The 19,671-nt window shown below is 39.0% G+C and overlaps 1 pseudogene; it reads left to right on the top strand.

The window, feature by feature from the left end:
• The first annotated feature begins 16,566 nt into the window (after window positions 1-16,566).
• Window positions 16,567-18,894, top strand: LOC140616397 (elongation factor 1-alpha 1-like; annotated as a pseudogene).
• The last annotated feature ends 777 nt before the right edge of the window (window positions 18,895-19,671 follow it).

The raw sequence follows: 19,671 nt of genomic DNA, 5'->3' as shown, positions 1-19,671 counted from the left end.
AAGGATTTTAAGCAGAGCCATTAAATAATTGAATTTATGTTTAAGAAATATTACTCTAGCTGTTTTGTGGAAAATATGCTAGAGATAGACAAAAAGCCCTATTCAGATCCAACCTGGATGGGGTATGGGAGTGGGTGGAGACTTATTCTCCCTGCTACAAATATCATATCTGCTCATCTTCTAGCCATGGAAACGGTCTTAGCTTAGAATTAGTGTTAGCACACAACTCTCTTCCCTTCCTCCTCCACCACACATTCACCTCCTTTCCTCCTTTCCTCTATCTCTCTCTTATATACACACACACACACACACACACACACACACACACACACCTCTCCCAGTCCCTTCCTCTCCTCCCTTTACTTGTCCCCATTTGGCCCTTGCTATACTCTCTGAATCATTTTTAGTCCATGATAACTCTTATTCCAGTATTTTCAACATCATGTGTGACTAATGTTCCAATAAAACTCTAATACTTGAGTAAAGTTGAAGCATTAAAGCATTTAAAATTTTACTCCTTTAAAAAATCCATTCCCGAGAAAGCTATCATTCTTTATGCACTATATGGCTTATTCCTTATGATTCTAGCCTCTTGTGAATAGGTGACATTTTTGAATAGTTTCTCAACTACCTGCCTGCCTTATTTAACTAACTCTACATGCCACAGAACACAGGGTACGGATTCAGAGCTTTGTTCAAATCCCTAAGCCCTAAATATTACCTCTGTGACCATCGGCAACTTTTCTGAGCCTCCAGATCTTAGTAACCTAAAGAGATTAGTTATTTCCTTATAAGTTGTGAGGATTAAGTAGAAATTGTATGTAAGCTGACGCTATATTGCTCATTATGTAGTGAGTAAATACTGTCTATGCAAACATCAAGCAAACATAATTTAGAACTTTTGGCACCTGAAGGTTCAAATCCCCCCACCCCTTTTTTTTCTGCTTACCATCTACTTTCCTAGCCTTCATGAATTTAATCTCTTTTCTATTCTTCTTTATTCAACCTCTACTATTCTGCTTTCATTTACTCCCTATATGAGTCTCTCCCCACAACCTCAGTGAAGACCCATGAAGGGAAGAACTCAACAGCAGTATTTACTTATTTCAGCCTATCCCCTTCCCAAGGACTGTGCATGTTAGGGACAGAGTAATGTGTCATAATGCAAGCAATAATGGTAGAGAGATCAAGAACCAAAACTGCTGGTGAGCACCATTTGATTTATGAAGCATAATAAATATGCTGGAGGGATTTGTGGTTACAGTCCAATGAATGATCTAGGAAAGTCAGATTGAGATGAGTCAAGCAACATGGACACCTCTATCTATTTGCCCAAATCATCCAGCGTTGGCCTAATTGACCAGCACCTCTGAACTCCCAGTATGAGCTGTTTGGCTGCACAGAATATTGTTGATTTCCAGACTGTCCTTATTTCCTTATATTTAGAGTAGTCTTCGTACTAATTATCCCTTGCATTCAAGAATATAAACTTATTAAAGCATTTTTGCACATTGCTACCTATGGATTACTACTTTTCACAAAAGTAGCTTCTAGTTTCTTTTGACCATAAAATTCACTCAACTCCAGAGCTGTAGTAACCCTGATAATTCAGAAGATAATTCAAGATGTCCCGGGGACCCAGACATATAACATTATAAACATAATTTTTTTAAAAAGATTTTATTTATTTATTCATGAGACACACACACACAGAGGCAAAGACATAGGCAGAGGGAAAAGTAGGTTCCCTGTGAAGAGCCTGATGTGGGGGGGTCTCGATCCCAGGACCCCAGGATCACAACCTAAGCCAAAGGCAGACGCTCAACCACTGAGCCAACCATGTGCCCCTAAACATTATTTTTGTGGTCTACATGCATAAATGCCAGTCCAGAGGGAATACTGGTTAATAAAATGCCAGATTTGAGACGCCTGGGTGGCTCAGCGGTTGGGCTTCTGCTTTTGGCTCAGGGTGTGATCCTGGAATGCCTGGATCTAGGCTTCCTGCAGAGAGCCTGCTTCTCCCTCTGCCTGTGTCTCTGCCTCTCTCTGTGTGTCTCTCATGAATAAATAAATAAAATCTTTTTAAAAAATAAAATGCCAGATTCATTTACTATAATATCAGTTGTAATAAAATTAAAAATATCTAAACATGTTTACCACTAGTAATAAAAGTAAACTGGTTTAGTTCAAGGCCATTATTCAAGCAGGAATAATACATAGTATTAATAGCCAACACTTACAGAGTCAAAATCTTTTAAGAGTTTTATGTGTTCACTCATAACACTCTATGAGGTAGGTATCATTCTTATTCCCATTTTACAGATGAGGAAACTAAGGAAATCACAAAAGTAGTAAGTGGCAGAATCAAAGCTTCAACTAAAAAGAAATTGGGCTTTAAGTTCTACAATTTCATTATTATGCTTTACTCCTCTCTTCCTTTCATTCAGAAATAGCCATTTTTAATATAAATATTTGGGAAAATGTTTACTCACAAAGGCAGGTTGAGGAAGAAATAACTAAACATTTAAAGTTTATAGTACGCCCCAGACCAGTATGAACACGTGGTCAGTGAAAATGGAGAAAAGAGCACCAGGTGTTGTTCTCCTACCTAACTATGGACCTAGGTTCCACATGGCCCCCTTTGTCATTGACGTGCTTGACGCTGAACCTGTGCATACTAAGAAAGAGCCCTGCTTCTGGAGTGTGAACACACATCTCAGACCCATGGACAGCCTGGGAGCATGGGGACAAACATGCAAGAGCCACAGGGTACCCCTTCTTGCAGCAGATTCATTTCTGATGAAAAGAAGGTGTCCATTCATTTAGCAAATATTTCTTGACCACCTATATACCAGTCATTGTTTTTTGTTCTTGGGATCCAAAAGTAAACAAAACACAAAAACCCTTCAAGAAATTTACATTTTAATGAAGGACAGACAATAATAAGATAAACAAGTAAAATATATAGTAGGTTTGATAATTTAAGTGAATAGGAGAAAAAATAAAGTAGGAAAAGGAGATAGAAAGAATTAAATGTGATTGAAAGTTTAGACAGGAGTAGAAAGTGAGACTTTTCTGAGGAGATGCTATTTGAGTTACAAAGAAGTCCATCTTCCTCCAAATTAAATTTTAAATTATTATCTAAAGGATGATCATCTGAAGATTACAGAGTAAAAATGGTTATTGAACCTCTATAATTTCAATCACTCAGATTCAGCCAACAAATCTATAAACCAAGACAAAGCTTTCACAGATTTATGTGGGAGGAAAAGAGAACAGGAAAAAAAAAAGATTCCTTACGCAGCGAATTGACTTCTTGCTCTGTCTTCCATCTACTGATGTGATCTACATGCTCTCCTTACTCACACAAAGGATATATGTATGAAAACAACTGGTTGGCAACTTAAAAATAATATTAACCACTTGCTTTTGCTATCCAATTCCAAATGTTTTGGTGGTTGTTTTCACTTAATAGAAATGAATGCATGGTGTCATGCCAACCCAGACTCAGCTGAATGACTACAAGTGAAGACAAACTGCTATTAGAACTTAGTAGTTGTAAAAAAAAAAAAAAAAAAAAAAGAACTTAGTAGTTGTAAAACTAGCTCTAAAGGAAGTAAGGTTCAGCAGACACACAAACAAGGAAGTCTGTTCCCAAGTGGAGGATGCTTGAGTCAGCTGTTTGCTACATGGATGGGTGCTGAAGAAAGTATTCCAGTAGCAACACCGAGTCCAAAGACATGGAGGTCTGAGTGGGCTTACTTAGCATGTTTGGGAATTGTATAGTGTTCCACGTCATTAGCACATAACACACAGGCAGGAAAGCAGACCATCACAGGACCACCTTTCAAAGTGTCTCAGCCTTCTACTCCTGGTATGACACCTTAATTCTTGGTGTCCTGGTCTCTGAACAGCACCTTAGAGGCTGTAGCTAGATACCCTCCAGGGCACTTTTACTGGGTAGAGAAAAGGAACCTGAAATACAAGATCAAGAGCAAAGAGTTTATGTGAAGAGGTCACTCCTTTCCATCTTACCCCCATACACCTCCATTTCTGAGGATCTGAGGGTAAGCCTCCTGCTGATGACCCTGGGATGACAAAATTGCTAGTTATGGCACTTCCAAGGACTGGTGGGAGACAGTTTCAGACAGCCAGGGCTTAAATCTAATGCCATATTAGGTTCAGGCATTATCTTATAGCTGGGGATTGCTGCTGAGCACTCATAAGCAGGAGAATGACATGATCATCTGCTTCACACATTTATTTTAGAGTTGGAATAATAATACATTTGAAAGTGCTTTGCAAACCTTAAAATCTTACTTTTTTCCCCCAGTTCTTGGCACGTAAGATGGCTTAGTAACATTTGTAGAATGAATGAGGGAGTGAAAGACCAACCACGCAGAAAACAAATTCACTCTACTCCCAGAAGAAGACCAGCTTTAGGGCCCTTAAACCTGTGAGGAAAACTGATCCACAATGATTTCATAGGCACCATCTACAAATTTGATAGAAACTACTTGAATTGGAGGGTTTCTAAGGATCGTTCCAATGTTCTATTTCATCATGGAAATTATAACAAGTATTCTCTTGCTTAGAAAAGTGAGCGGAAAGAAGTCAAACTGGAAGATAGGTAACCATGGCTTGGATCACTGAGTTTTTGAATTGAGAAGTAGTTTGATAAAGTAGGGCATACCATATGTCATGAAAATGTTCATGAGGACACAAGGAAAGTAGGAATAAGCCAAAGAACCCAACAAATTGTAGAATGGGAAAAAGGATCCTATTCAGTTCAATAAACCTGGCATTTATGAGACTTAAAATTTTTCTGTCTGTACTATTGAGGCTCTCAATCAGCCCTTCCATATAAATATCAAAGTATTTCAAGCTTATTTGTACTCTTTGCTTCAGTGACCGTGCAGACAGTTTATCCTATACCCCTTACAGAGCTGAATGAAATCCACAGTTCTGCCTGAATTCCTTTTCCCTTTTAGAAATTTTGCTGCCTCCTGGTTTGGGTTCCTTCCAACTTATGAGAATAATGTGTTCCACCACATGATCTCCCCCCTCCTTCGGACGCTATCCTTCATTAATTGCAAAGTTTCCTCTTCTCCATGGATTCCACTGACTTCTTCAACTTTTCCCAGGGACAAAAAGCCATCTCACTTAGAGACTTGTCTACCTTGTGCTCAGAATCAGCAACATCTGTGAGCTTGTTCTCCTGTACTTGGACTACTCACAACTGTCCTGACTTGTAATCCCAGCAGAACTAAAGTTCAAGGGGACATTTATGTTCCAATCTTCCAAAAGCTTCTTCATACAATTTGATTTATGATTACAATGCCATGAGAAAGCATTGATGGAAGAAATTGATTTATGAAATCAGTATGCAGGATCCAATCATTTGTGACAGAGCTCACTACCTCATGATAAAAAACATTTAGAATGATTAGATTTGCTTTGGTGATGGAATGGCTTTTTCTTACTCTCAGTACTACTTCTATTCTAAAATATAGCTAAAATATCTTAATAACACTCTCTGTTCCCACATTTATGCCACTTTCAGTATATCAGATTTGACACAACAGTTTAGCCAAAGAATCTCATCATATATGAAGAGCAGTGCTTTTAAAAGTGCTCATTTCCTTATAATACACTGTTATTCTCTGGATGGGACTCCCTTGTCCTAAATTAACTCAGGAGGGAGAGAGCAAGTAGGAAAAATGATAAGACCTTGGGAGCATCACTCAGGAATTAGGAGGAGACCAAGGTTGCCAGGAACAGTCAGAGCAGTTGTGGAGGGAAATTATCCAGTCAATAAAGGCTGGTCTTTAAGAAGGTCCTTGAGTGAGTCAATGCAAATTGTCCAAGGCAGCAATTGGGATCCCAGCTCTCACTCTTTTTCCTCCTATCATCTAGATTTTCTGAAAGAGTTGCTTCCACTTCTTGGCTTCGTTCACTCCTTTTTTACCACAGTCTGGGTTTTGCATTCACATACACCTTTGACTGAAATTGTAGTGCTGACAGTCACCAACTTTTTTGTTATTAAGTCCAGTAGACAAGTCTCTGTTGCTCCATTGTCTGAACTCCCTGCAGCATGTGACACACTGAGATGGGAGGTTGAACATCCCCACCTCAAATCTCTCTCTTCTCCTTGCATTATAACCCCATATTCCCCCAGGCAGTCCTCTGGTCACTGCGTTCCAATACCTTTCTCTGCATTTTTTTTTTCCTTGACTCTTAAATTATTAGTGTCCCCCAGATATTTGCCATTGGTCTTTTTTTTTCTTTTCATTCTACATAATTATACCCACTCCCATGGAATTCATTTCCATTTTCCTGCTGATGACTCTCAGCCAACCTATAATTCAACTACCTCCTGACCTAAAGTCAGCAACCTAAAACTAAATTCTTCATCTTCCTGACAATGCCCCCCAATCTGTTCCCTCTTATATCTACCATGCTGACTCTTCCTATTGCCTCAGTGGCCCTTAGTCACAAAATCCTGACCATCAGACCTACTAAGATCTAGAAGTCAGTCACTTCTCCCTTAATCCCACTGTTCTCTTTCAAGCTACTTTTCTCCATTGGGTCTTCAGCTTCCACTCTCATTTCCCTCCCATCCATTCTACAGTCTGCAGCCAAAGTAATCTTAAGAAAATGCAAATCTAATCCATCATTTACCATTCTTAAGTGACTTTCCATTAAACTCAGAATAAAGATAAATTTTTTTCTACTGATTATAAGGCCTTCAGGCATGCCCTTCATTCCTTATCTCTTACTATCCCAGCCTTTTCTCTGGGTCCTCCCACTCAGTCCTGCCCACATGTTCCTCCCACTTCAATATGGAAGGAAGGAAAGACTTGCAATCTCAATTTATCAATCTCTCTGTTTTTTTTTTTTTTTTCTTTTCTGCCTCTTCCTCAGATCTTTGCACATGCAGCTTCTTTTGTCTGGAAACACCAATTCCTCTCCCTATCCCTAATGTCGGTGATATATATATATATATATATATATATATATATATATATATAATCACTGTGTTGGTTCGTGTGTCTCCCCTCCTTGTAGGCAAAGCTGCAGGTTATTATCAAATCCTGAGGCTGGCACATAAGATACTCTCAATAAAGAGTCCACAAATAAACAAGTAATAATCTAATAAAAACAGAAAAATTTTCCTCATGCAATTAATACTTCAATATTGAATTCATTTAGAGTAACCAAATAAAATTTACCTTTACATGTTTGTTTGTTTTTATAAACTACACAATAACTCATAAGACAAGTGAAAACAAAACAAAACAAAATCTAAGTTTAAATGGCTTTTCCAAGTCATTTAACTGCAAAAAGCTCAGGGTAGTCCTTTTCAGTTTTTGCACTTCTGACCTGTAAGCTGCCCAAGGCTTTGGACCTATTCCTTTTAGCTTCTTTTGAGGCTATAAGCTCCATTCCATGCCCTTGCTATTGACTGTATGTGCCCCCCAACTATCACTAATTCTCTACTGGACCTACTTTCTCTTTGTCAAAGGAAGCTCTGTAACTCACCAGCTTACAGCCTGCCTTCTTAAACAAGTAGATCTTTTTGCTCAAAGCGGATGAACACAAATAACCACTACATACCATACAACAATTAAATTAGGAAAACACTAAATAGATCTCTGCGTAATCAGATAAAATCTGCTTATAAGCTGGAGGTATCTAGGATCATTATTTTTTTCTCAGTGCAAGGTCACAATCCAGCCACACTTGTCCCTATTGTCATAATGAATGCTAAAATACAACAAATAATTCTTCATAAAGAAAGTATGCTCTTAAAAAAAAAAAAAGTATGCTCTTAGTCCTCAGTGCTCTGATTTTTCCTCCCACAGGAAAATGATATTTTACCAAAAATAATTTATACCTTGGCATCCGAAGTAATGCAAATTGATGAAAATATAAGACTTCATTAAAATTAAGGATATGAAATCCTTTGGCTCACACAATGTGCAGATTGAGAATTCTGGTGAATGTTAGAAATGTGGGCTGCGCATTGTGTTCTGAATACACTAGTAGAGGTTACATAGGTGGTCTGTTCCCAAAACAAGTGAAAATACACCCTCAGAAAAACCCTTAATGAATATTTACTGCAATGACTGTACAGAATTTATCCTAAATTCGTACTTCTTTGTACTTCTGACAGTAGGAATACAGAAGACTAAAAGACTGGCAGCCTCAAAGATTTTTAAACCTGGATTTAAAGGGTCTATTTTTAAGGTCCTAATTATATAGATTCTGTGATTCACTAAACAATTACACTTCATCAAAAATAAGGAAATTGCAGACCCTGTCCTCAGGTTGCTCACAGTCTGATGGGGAAAGGAGGAAAAGGAGAGAAAAAGAAAAAGAAGAAACAAATATATGCTGAGTGTCTGCTTCAGGTCAGGTATTCTGTAATATGTTATTTATTATTTCATTTAATCTTCACAATAACTCTGTGTGGTTGGGATTATTAGCTCTGTCACAGAAAGAGATTCTCCAAGATTGTCCTGCTGTAAACTTGCTCTGATCTAATATGATAAGAGCTATACAGTCCAGAGAAGGAGGCAGCCCCATGTAACTGAGTGGTTGATAAGAAATAAGAGGGTGGGAAGGAGAGTTGCATGGTTAGACATTAAGAATTTGGAGATCCCCATATTTTGATGTCTCTGTTCTGAGAAGACAGCCAGAAATATGGGCCTGGAGTTCAGGGGAATTCTAGGCTGAAGGCATGAAAGAAATACTTAGGGATTAGGTACAAATCCAGCAGAGAAAAGGCTGAGGATGGAACTTTGGGTTTAAAAACAAAACAAAACAGCAACAACAACAAAAACATTGCTTAAGAAAGAAGAATTCATCAAAAAGGCTAAGATGGAATTGTCTGAAATGCGAAAAACAGAACAGGAGAACACAGTGTCATGGAATAAGGACTGCAAAGTGGAAGCCTATGTCAAAGGAGGGCTACATAGATGTTTACGTTTCATGTTGGGGGGTCTGGTTGAGTTATGGGCTGAGGAGGAGTCTGCTGATATGGAGGGGCAGAAGATGGACCAGAAAGCAGGTAATGTGTTGGTTTGCAAACTGGCCCCTATACAGGGAGGGCAAGGAAAGACCAAAGAAAGAGGCAGACCATTCCAGATTGGTAGATAGCAGCTCTCATAAGTAGTAAGAAGTAAGTAAGTGAACTTCTGAGGATTGTCATGGAGGCTGCAGGATGAGTAGATCTGCACACCTGCCTGTCAGAGATTAAACAGGGGCCTTAACTGGGTTCAGTCATGTATATCATCCAGATGGTCTCAACAACATCTTACTATCTTAAGGCTGTGACCTTGAGGCAGCATCAGTGTGAAGAAAGCAGGCAGAATGCACACTCCAAGGACAGGTGAAGAAGTTAGGGTCCTTTGATTACCTAGGTCCAACTCTCAGGCAACTAAAGGTCACATCCTCCTCTTGATGACCTCCTCCAACACAGTTTTCTCCCACTCGGTGGCACACCCCAGACCTAGCAAAGGGCTGTGTATAGAGTCTCATAAATGTTTGTTTAAATGACTGAATGGATTTAATTAATTAATCCTTGGAGGACCCCAGAGAAGATGGGAGGAAATGAGATCCAGAGCACAGGACTGAAATCAGCCTTGTGCAAGAGGGATGTCACCTCTTCTTTTGAAGCTGTCATTCACTAACAGTAAGTATACTGAATAGAGGAGACACTCAAATGTTTGTGGATAAAAGGAAGGAAATGATATTAAGGGTGTCATCAAAATATAGGTTATCAATGTTCCTTAATTTGTTAGAAAATTTGATTTTAAAAAAGTCTACCAAAGTTGAATTTTGGTAATCAATGACAATTTTGTAGTAGGCATGCTAAAATGGCCTTCTCTTGATTTTTCACCATGAATGATACAGCCTTTCACTGTTGATGGTTTCATACTATGCTTGAAAAAGGAATATTGAGTACTGTAGAAATTGTTATGCTTAATAATGATGAAGATTCTCATGCTGTTATAATATAGAATATGTTCATGGATAAAGAATATGAGATGCATAAAAATAAGAATGAAATGTGGAAATTTGCTCTTCTAATTTGGTGTTTATCCAACAAGTAAAGACAGAGGCCTAAGAAAATATGTTAAGAATTCTTTAAAAAAATATAACCTACAGTGGGCTTAAAATCCTATGGCTATGTCAAAAGAAATGTAAACCTGAAGAGAATTTAGATATTGCTTAGCAGGGCTTATCTTTTTTATTTGTGTCCTTCAAGTGCCATCTGAGACAGCACTGGGACCCCACCCCAGGTAAGAGCAGATTCTGCAACGCATAGCTCTCTGTCATAGAAATGCTAGCTATCTCATTTCCCTCTGGATTGAAGTTTTCTTCTCTGACTTGGAAAGTCTGCATTCCACAAATACTGGCTTCTATGCACCGTGTCTAGGCTTCCACTGACAAGAATGCGAGAAGTCAGACATTTTTAAATGACGCAGGTTATGGAACACTGGAGGATCATGTTACCTTCCCAACTGTTCACCGGAAAACTTGTTTAGCTATTCTCTGAGATTCCTAATGAGACCCCAATTTTCCCAATCCCCCCCCCCCCACCAATGTTTTCAAGGAGTGATATTTGGATAATGAGCGGTAATAACCTAATTTCCTTTCCTCCCCATTCTCATTGTTACCACATGGTCAGCTGGAATTGAAGAACTGCAAAAATTTCAAAAATTGCTACAATCTGCAAGTTGCTTTCTTCCATGTCTCATTTATTCTCTACAATGCTGCCAGATCAATCTTTCAAACACATACATAATTTACCATGTTGAGGTCCTGTTGAAGAACCTACAACGGCTCCTATCGTCCACTACATTAAGTCTTAATTCCTTTGTGCAGCTTTTAAGACCTTCAGAATTTGGCTCTATTCCTACTTATATTTCTTATATTTATATTACTTAAACTCCTGTACTCCAAGGCACCCTCCTCCTGAGCAGAACCGTCTCCTTTCTGTTCAGGGCCATTCTTATATTTGGCCCATCCTATCCCTTCCTGTTCTCCAACTCTCTGGAGGGTGTAGAGCTTACCCTGGCCTTAGAGGGTTGGAGAAGGAATTGGGAGGAGGTTGGAGGGGGAAGGAAAGCATTCCATCTGGTAGGGAAATAGGAACCAGAGGTAAACCATTGTGGCCTCAGAGCTAAAGGGCAGGTGCCTATTCTACAGTCAAGGCCTCAGTAAGTAGTTAGGTCTCTTACTTGCTTTGCCCTTTCCCAGAATGCGTAGGTAATACAGAAAGAAACTTAAGATGTATTTCCAAAGAGGTCCCCAAAAAATAGCAATTATGTGTGCTATCTCCTTCCCAAATGTTACTTAGTTTTGACTTTGTTTGCCACTGGCAGGAAGGGTTACCTCTGGTTGAAGGTCAGTAGCTGGAGAACTAGTTACTAACATTCTTACTACAAACCCAAGTCTCACATTACATCTTTAGAAAATGCAAAACTATAACTAGTTCAAAGAGAGCTTTTATGACTTCATTCAGTATTAACCAGAATGAAATGTTTGCCTCAATGGTTCTCATTGCTATCTCAGAGAGGTGCTGTTGGTTTGGAATTTCTGCCCTATTTTAAGTGTGATAAGAAGCTAAACAGAAGAAATATGTGGGAACTTCTAGCTGTGGAAACTTCAAGCTTTAGTCATCCCCAACTCTTTCATGTCATCTGCTAGCCTGGTCATGTTGCCTGCAAGAATTTCCATGACTGCAATTGGCACCATTTCAGGGCTACCGAAATTTAGTGCCTGTTTTAATACTTTCGACTCATTTAGGAAAGACATGGCTGATGTAGAATGAAATGGAACTTGGGATTCTTGGTTGAACTCATCCTATTCATCGATGCTTAAAGAAGATGTAGGCCTTCCCTAGACTTTCCTCAATCTGTTTCCTCAATCATTTCAAATATTAGAATTAGCTTCCCCCTGGATTTTTATTTTAAATGTTAATTATAGATTAACAGAAGAATCAGAATAAAAAGCATTTATATTTTTGGTTTTCTGTGATTATTTATGTCTCTGCTTTCAGAATGAAATCATTTCCTTCCTGACTAATCAGAAGGCTGAATTTAGGTAACAGAATATAGTTGTGGACTGAAGCTGGATTTCTAAAAAGAAAAATAATTTCATAGCTGACTAGGCATGTCTTAATTGAATGCCATTCTATACTCCCTGGTAACCACATATTCATTCTTCAAGACCCAGTTTGAATGTCTTTCTCTCTGTGAAGCCTTCTCTAGCTTCCCCAAGCAAAGTTTGGCATCTCTCCTTCATATTCCAACAGCACAGTCTTTGATTCCTTGAAGTCACAAATATTTACTGAGCACCTACTTTCTATTACTCAGTGTCTTATACCCTTGCCATAATATACTTTATGGAATTTATCAGTTCGCCCATCTGTCTCCCCCTCCCACTCAACTTCCAAAGGGTGAGTAGTATGTTTTACTCATTTTCCTATCCTTCTGCAAAATGCTTGCACACAGTACATGCTCAATGGGGATGATTTACACCATAAAATATAGGAGGCGGTGGTTCCTAAGCAGCTACATGAGTAACATCAGAGACAAGAAGACCAATTCATTAGGTCTGAGGTTTTAAGTAGAAGAGTTTGTCTGGGCTTTTAGCCTTGGTCACCTGAGGGAAAGGTTGGGAAGATGGAGGTTAGCCCTGAAAGTCCGAGCTGTCAACAGAAATCATCTAAATAGCTCCTGGATTTGCCTCCTACAACCTATTACCCTGCCTATGGCTTCTTCAGACATTCCTCATTTCTTGCCTGAATGTACTGATGACATTCTAAATTGGTCCCCCTAACTCCATAGTATTCTTTTCCTCCCTAGTTTCTTCTAATCCATTTTTATCATACCATTAGCCTGATCTTTCTAAAAACAAATACTTGTTTGCTTAAAATCCTTTTAGCACTTAAAATCCTTCAGTGATCATACACACACACACATGCACACACATTGCCTTCAGTTTAAAATCCAGATGCCTTGTTGTGAAGTTCAACTCCATCCATGGTTCAGCCCTTCCTTCCTCACTACTGTTATTCCTCCATACACACCCTGTTCTCCAATTATACTCAGCTACTGAAGTTCCCTGAAAGTTCCAAACCATCACACCTTTACACCTTGGCATATGGTGCTTCTTTTTCCTAGATTGAAAACTTTCATCCTTTGTCTCACCAACTAACTCTCACTCAAATTTCAGGTTATAGCTAAGGTGGTACGTCATCTGAGATGCTTTCTTTAACCATCCCCCCATATCCCAACTGGGTTAGGTGCTCAATGCATGGGCTTCCATAACACTCTGTGCATTCCCCTAATACAGAATGCCTCACAATGGTACAGCACTTGCCTGATTTGTCCAGGACACTGAGTTTCTTGGAGATAGGCACACTTTCTTAGCTGCATCTGTCACTGTCTCAGTGGTTCTTCCCTAATCAGCCTTCTTCACATAGTACACAGGCACGCAAGCATGCATGTGCGTGCACATGCGCGAACACACTCGCACGTCTTATTTGTATTCCCTGCTCTATATTTCTCTCTGTAAAACATATCACCTTATAATAAACTACATAATGTACTGACTCATTTTGTTTATCATCTATTTATGCACTAAAAGTAATTTCATAAGAGCAAGAATTTGAAAGACTGTATTTTGTAAAACTATCTTAAATTTCTCCGGTCTCATGTTGGCTTTTCCCTTCCACTTGGTTCTACATTATGGTTACATTACTAAGAAATAATCATTTATACCTTTCTGAGAGGAATTATGGAAGTCTTTTTGTTCTTTCACATGCCCACATATATCACCAACATCCTATTTTGCTAACATTTGAATGCCAGGATGCTTGATATTTTGCTCTGGTTTTTATTGTCAGAATTTCAGTTACCTATTCACAGACTGACTCCTTTTAACAATATAAAAAATTCTGTCCCCGCTTAGTCACTTCAAAGCAGCTGTTTGAGAAGGCATGGCCCCTGCTTCCAGTCAAGTTAATAAAGAGAAACATTTACTCTTCCATTTTGTGTATTTTTTTTTTTTTTTTTTTGCTTGTCTCAAAAGATTTTGTGCTTCCTTCATTGCTAGATTCTAAGAGTCTAGAACAGTGCTTGACCATAGAGCAGGGGCCAATGCAATATGTTAAATAAATGAATTTGTATCTTCTGTGTTTGGTATGACATCTAGCACATAATAGACCCCCAATACATGTTAATCGAATAAATTAATGTTGGATTTTAAGAAACAGTGATGCAGAATCACATTAAGGGCAAAGTGGATAAAAATGCCATCCTAGACTTCTCCTTCCCCATGTTCTGTAACTAATCAACTGCCACACTGTGATTTACTTCTTAAGAGCCTTCCTAATATTTTCTATTCTTTTCCTGCCACTTCCACTACTTCATTCATGTCCCTGTCATCTCCATTACGGACTATTACAGTATTCTAGCTAGTTTCCACACCTTCAGTCTTGCTCCTCCAGTTGATCCTACTCCTTCCCATCCTTACCTTCTACCCTACTCTACCCTACCCCACATCTGCTCTGCACTCCTCCCTTTCCAAATGATTGCAATTTTCTAAGCACTTCTTTCATGTTTCTGTGATTCTGTTCTCTTTGCTTGGGACAGCCCTCATCTACTTTGTACACTTGATAAAATTTATCTTCCAAAATTTCCCTTAATGTTGCTTCCTCTCTGAAATCCTCTTTGGCCCCCAAGTACAACTGTTGCTCCTTCCTCTGCCTTCCAAAGCATTCATCACCCAGTAAACTGTCACAGCCCATTCATTATCACTCTTGGCTGTGACTCCCAAAGCCTTCCTGAGTTTCTCAGAATTCATAGGTCTCGAGAAAAACCTCTTGTTTGGATCCATCAAAGGCTTCCTTCTCCATGAGCAAAACCGTCTAAGTGATCCATTTAAAGTTTTCAACATGGGGATCTCTGGGTGGCTCAGCGCTTTAGCACCTGCCTTTGACCCAGGGCGTGATCCTGGAGTCCCAGGATCGAGTCCCATGTCAGACTCCCGGCATGGAGCCTGCTTCTTCTCTCTCCTCCTGTGTCTCTGCCTCTCTCTCTATGTCTATCATAAATAAATAAATCTTAAAAAAAAGTAAAGTTTTCAACACGAATTAGACATTCTTTCTGAGAAGGCACAAAGAAATCTAAATGATTTTAGATTTTAGAAATCTAAAAGATTAGCGTGAACCTTACTAAAACTGGAAAGAGAAAATGATGCCTTGCTTTGAGATTGTGCAAGAGTCTTATTTAACTGCCCAGAGCAGTTATCAAAGGGTTTAAGAAACATGTCAAGAAGTCCAATGTAATATGGGTGCTGAGCGATAACTGATTATAAAACTGGGCAGAGGGCAGCCCAGGTGGCTCAGCGGTTTAGCACTGTCTTCAGCCCAGGGTGTGATCCTAGAGACCGGGGATCGAGTCCCATGTCGGGCTCTCTGCATGGAGCCTGCTTCTCTGCCTCTCTCTCTCTCTGTGTGTCTCATGAATAAATAAAATCTTAAAAAAATAAAAATAAAAAATAAAACTGGGCAGAATTTTTATTTCCCTGAGCCACTCAATATAAAAATATTTAAGTAATCTCTTCAAAGAATAAATTATTATGGAATAAATAAATCGCAACTGCAGTAAGTATACAGGTTTTGGCACTTTGTTTTTTTTTTTTTTTTTTTTTTTTAATTGAACACTACTTATTCCTATAGATGGCCTTAGAAAATACTCTCAAATAAGTATGGCTTCTCTTCCCTAGCATAATCACTATCAGGGAGAATATGTGCTACCCCTCCAAAAGTATTCTCAGTATTTTTCCTCACTTCCTTTTAAAACAATGCTGTTGCTAAAGTTTGCTGAATAAAGGAAATATGTCCTATTGGGTAACCATTTGCAAATAGTGTACTTTCTTCTCTTAGAGCTATTAAATTAAATCTATTTATATACTATAATTAGGATTTCACACAATGAAATAATTACTTTGGGCCTTGGATTCCCAAGAAATTCCATTGCTGAGAAGAACAGTGCCTGGTCAAGAGATGAAGGGGTAGGTTTTAAAAAATTATCTTATCTCCTTATTCCCAGAGTTTAAAAAGAATGATCAGAATAGAAAATTATATCCTGATTTCCAGATCAAGAAATGCCAGTGTAACCAACACCACTATGTAATGGCAAGTAAGAACCCACTATGAACAGAGCAGGGCGTGGTGGTGGGATGCAAAGAAATTTCAGGGATGGGCAATGCCATCAGGGAGTTTACAACTTCTTCCTATCACTTCAGTCAGCCTAGCTCTTTCTGCCTCTAGACCTTTGCCTAGGCCATTGCTTTTACCTTCAATAGCTGTCCCAAACCTCTGACCTGGCAAACTTTAGCCTGTCATTGATCGTCAGCTTAAACACCACTTTACCAGAGTGGGGGATGGGGTTGGAGTTATTCCCTATGTCTCTAAGATGAGATCCTTCATTTCTAGCATGCATCTACCATGATTGTTATTTTTTTCAAAGATTGTATTTATTTATTCATGAGAGACACACAGAGAGCGAGAGAGAGAGGCAGAGACATAGGCAGAGGGAGAAGCAAGCTCCATGCAGGGAACCCGATGTGGGACTTGTTCCCGGGATGCCAGGATCATGCCCCGGGCCAAAGGCAGGTGCTAAAATGCTGAGTGTTATAATATACAGATATTTGTGAGGATTTTTTTTTTTTACTAGTGTCATTTACTGATTATCTCTCCAGATAGAGACTGCAAAGTCCATGAGAACAAATAATTGTGCTCACTACTCTACCCTCAGCCCTCACACCATTGCATGGTACATAGTGGGGTCTCAGTAAATATTTGTAGAGTAACTTCATTAATGATATGAATACAAATTGCTAAAAAGCACTTCAAGGTAGCATGGCTGAGGTTCAGATGATAGCTGCATTGTGAGATTAAGGGAGGGAATATCCAACCTGAAGCTGAAATGGTCACTATCAAGAGAAGAGCTGAGATGGATCTAGAAGAAAGAATAAGGTTTGTTCCAGAGAAGATATGGGGAAGGGTCTCTGGCTGGAGGAACAGAATAGTGCATATGGCAAATGATGGGGGAACATGAAAACACTGGTATGGTTGAATGGGAGTGTCTATAGGAAAGTGGTGGGATTAAGAAGTTGATTAAAGCTTTTCGGCAATGGATTTGCTGCCAGAACACAGGTGACATGAACACCACCACTAAACCTAAACCAAAATGGGAAAGGAAAAGACTCACATCAACATTGTCATCATTGGACACATGGATTTGGGCAAATCTATCCCTACTGGTCATCTGATCTACAAATGTGGTGGGATCAACAAAAAATCTATCAAAAAATCTGAGAAGGAGGCTGCTGAGATGGGAAAGGGCTCCTTCAAATATGCCTGAATCTTGGATAAACTGAAGATGAACGTGAACATGGTATCATTGATATGTCCCTGTGGAAATTCAAGACCAGCAAGTATTATGTGACCAGCACTGATGCCCCAGGACACAAAGACTTTATCAAAAACATGATTACAGGCACATCTCAGGCTGACGGTGCTGTCCTGATTGTTGCTGCTGGTGTTGGTGAATTTGAAGCAGTATCTCCAAGAATGGGCAGACCTGTGAGCATGCCCTTCTGGCTTACACACTGGGTATAAAACAATTAATTGTTGGTGTTAACAAAATGGATTCCACTGAGCCACCCTACAGCCTCGTATATTGAAGAGATATGAGAATATTGTCAAAAAGTCAGCACCTACGTTAAGAAAATTGGCTACAACCCCGACACAGTAGCATTTGTGCCAATTTCTGGCTGAATAGTGGCAACATGCTGGAGCCAAATGCTAATATGCCTTGGTTCAAGAGATATAAAGTCACTCGTAAAGATGGGAATGCCAGTGGAACCACACTGCTTGAGGCTCTGGATTGCATTCTGCCACCAACTTGTCCAACTGATAAGCCCTTGCGTCTGCCTCTCCAGGACGTCTACAAAATTGGTGGTATTGGTACTGTCCCTGTGGGCCAAGTGGAGACTGGTATTCATAAACCTGGCATGATGGTCACCCTTACTCCAGTCAAAATTCGACTGAAGTAAAGTCTGTCAGAATGCACCATAAAGCTTTGAGTGAGGCTCTTTCTGAGGACAATGTGGGCTTCAATGTTAAGAATATATGTGTTGGGCAGCCCGGGTGGCTCAACGGTTAGCACCACCTTCTGCCCAGGACGTGATCCTGGAGACCTGGGATCGAGTCCCATGTCAGGCTTCCCGCATGGAGCCTGCTTCTCCCTCTGCCTGTGTCTCTGCCTCTCTGTGTGTGTCTCTCATGAATAAATAAATAAAATCTATAAATAAATAAATAAATAAATAAATAAATAAATAAATAAATAAATAAAATCTTTAAACAAATGTATGTGTCAAAGATGTTCATCGTGGCAATGTGGCTGGTGACAGTAAAAATGACCCACCAATGGAAGCAGCTGGCTTCATGGCTCAGGTGATTATCCTGAACCATCCAGGCCAAATCAATGCTGGATATGCACCTGTGCTGGATTGTCATGTAGCTCACATTGCTTGCAAGTTTTCTGAGCTGAAGAAGATAGATCGTTGTTCTGGGAAAAGACAGGAAGATAGTCCTAAATTCTTGAAATCTGGCGATACTGTCATTGTTGAAATGGTTCCTGGCAAGCCTACGTGTGTTGAGAGCTTCTCTATCCTCCTCTGGGGTGTTTTGCTGTTCGTGACATGAGACAGATGGTTGCTGTGGGTGTCATCAAAGCAGTGGACAAGAAGGCAGATGGAGCTTGTAAGGTTACCAAGTCTGCCCAGAAATCTCAGATGGCTAAATGAATATTATCCCCAACACCTGGCACCCCAGTCTTAATGAGTGGTTGAAGAATGGTCTCAGAACTGTTTGTGTCAATTGGCCATTTAAGTTTAATAATAAAAGACTAGTTAATGATAACAATGCATTATAAAACCTTCAGAAGGAAAGAATGTTTTCTGGACCATTTGGGTTTTGTGTGTTTGTGTGGCAGTTTTAAGTCATTAGTTTTCAAAATCAGTAATTTTTTAATGGAAACAACTTGACCAAAAATCTGTCACAGAATTTTGAGACCCATTAAACGAAAGTTTAATGAGAGGAGGGAAAAAAGAAGTTGATTAAATTTAGGCAAATCTAGGCTTTGATGGTCCCATTAAAGGTTTTGAGCAAAGTGATTACTATATAAACCTAATATTTTGACATCTAAATTACAAAGCAGATAAAATAAAGGGTTTAATTTCCATTATAAAGATCTTTTAGCAAAGCTAAAAGATTATGGAAGTATTATTTTAGACAAAATCACTTTGGATAGATTGAAATATTTGTTTACAACTAAAAGAGTTGTGAGAGATTAATAATTAATGAGCAGAGTGACTGTTAGTAACCACTGCTAGTTAAAGATCATTTAAAAATTAAGGTAATATTTCAATTCTAATTGAAAATTGACATTTGTTAATTTACACAATTTTTATTTATGTAAAACTTCAAAATCATATCTACTGCATTTGGCAAAGTATCTTTCAGATTCTAAAATATCACTTGCTGAAGAAAATTCCAGAATATTTTCAAAAATATAGTCAATC

The sequence above is a fragment of the Canis lupus genome, chromosome 24 (genome assembly GCF_048164855.1).
Source record: "Canis lupus baileyi chromosome 24, mCanLup2.hap1, whole genome shotgun sequence".
Lineage (NCBI taxonomy): Eukaryota > Metazoa > Chordata > Mammalia > Carnivora > Canidae > Canis > Canis lupus.
This window is presented reverse-complemented; position numbering and strand designations above follow the sequence as displayed.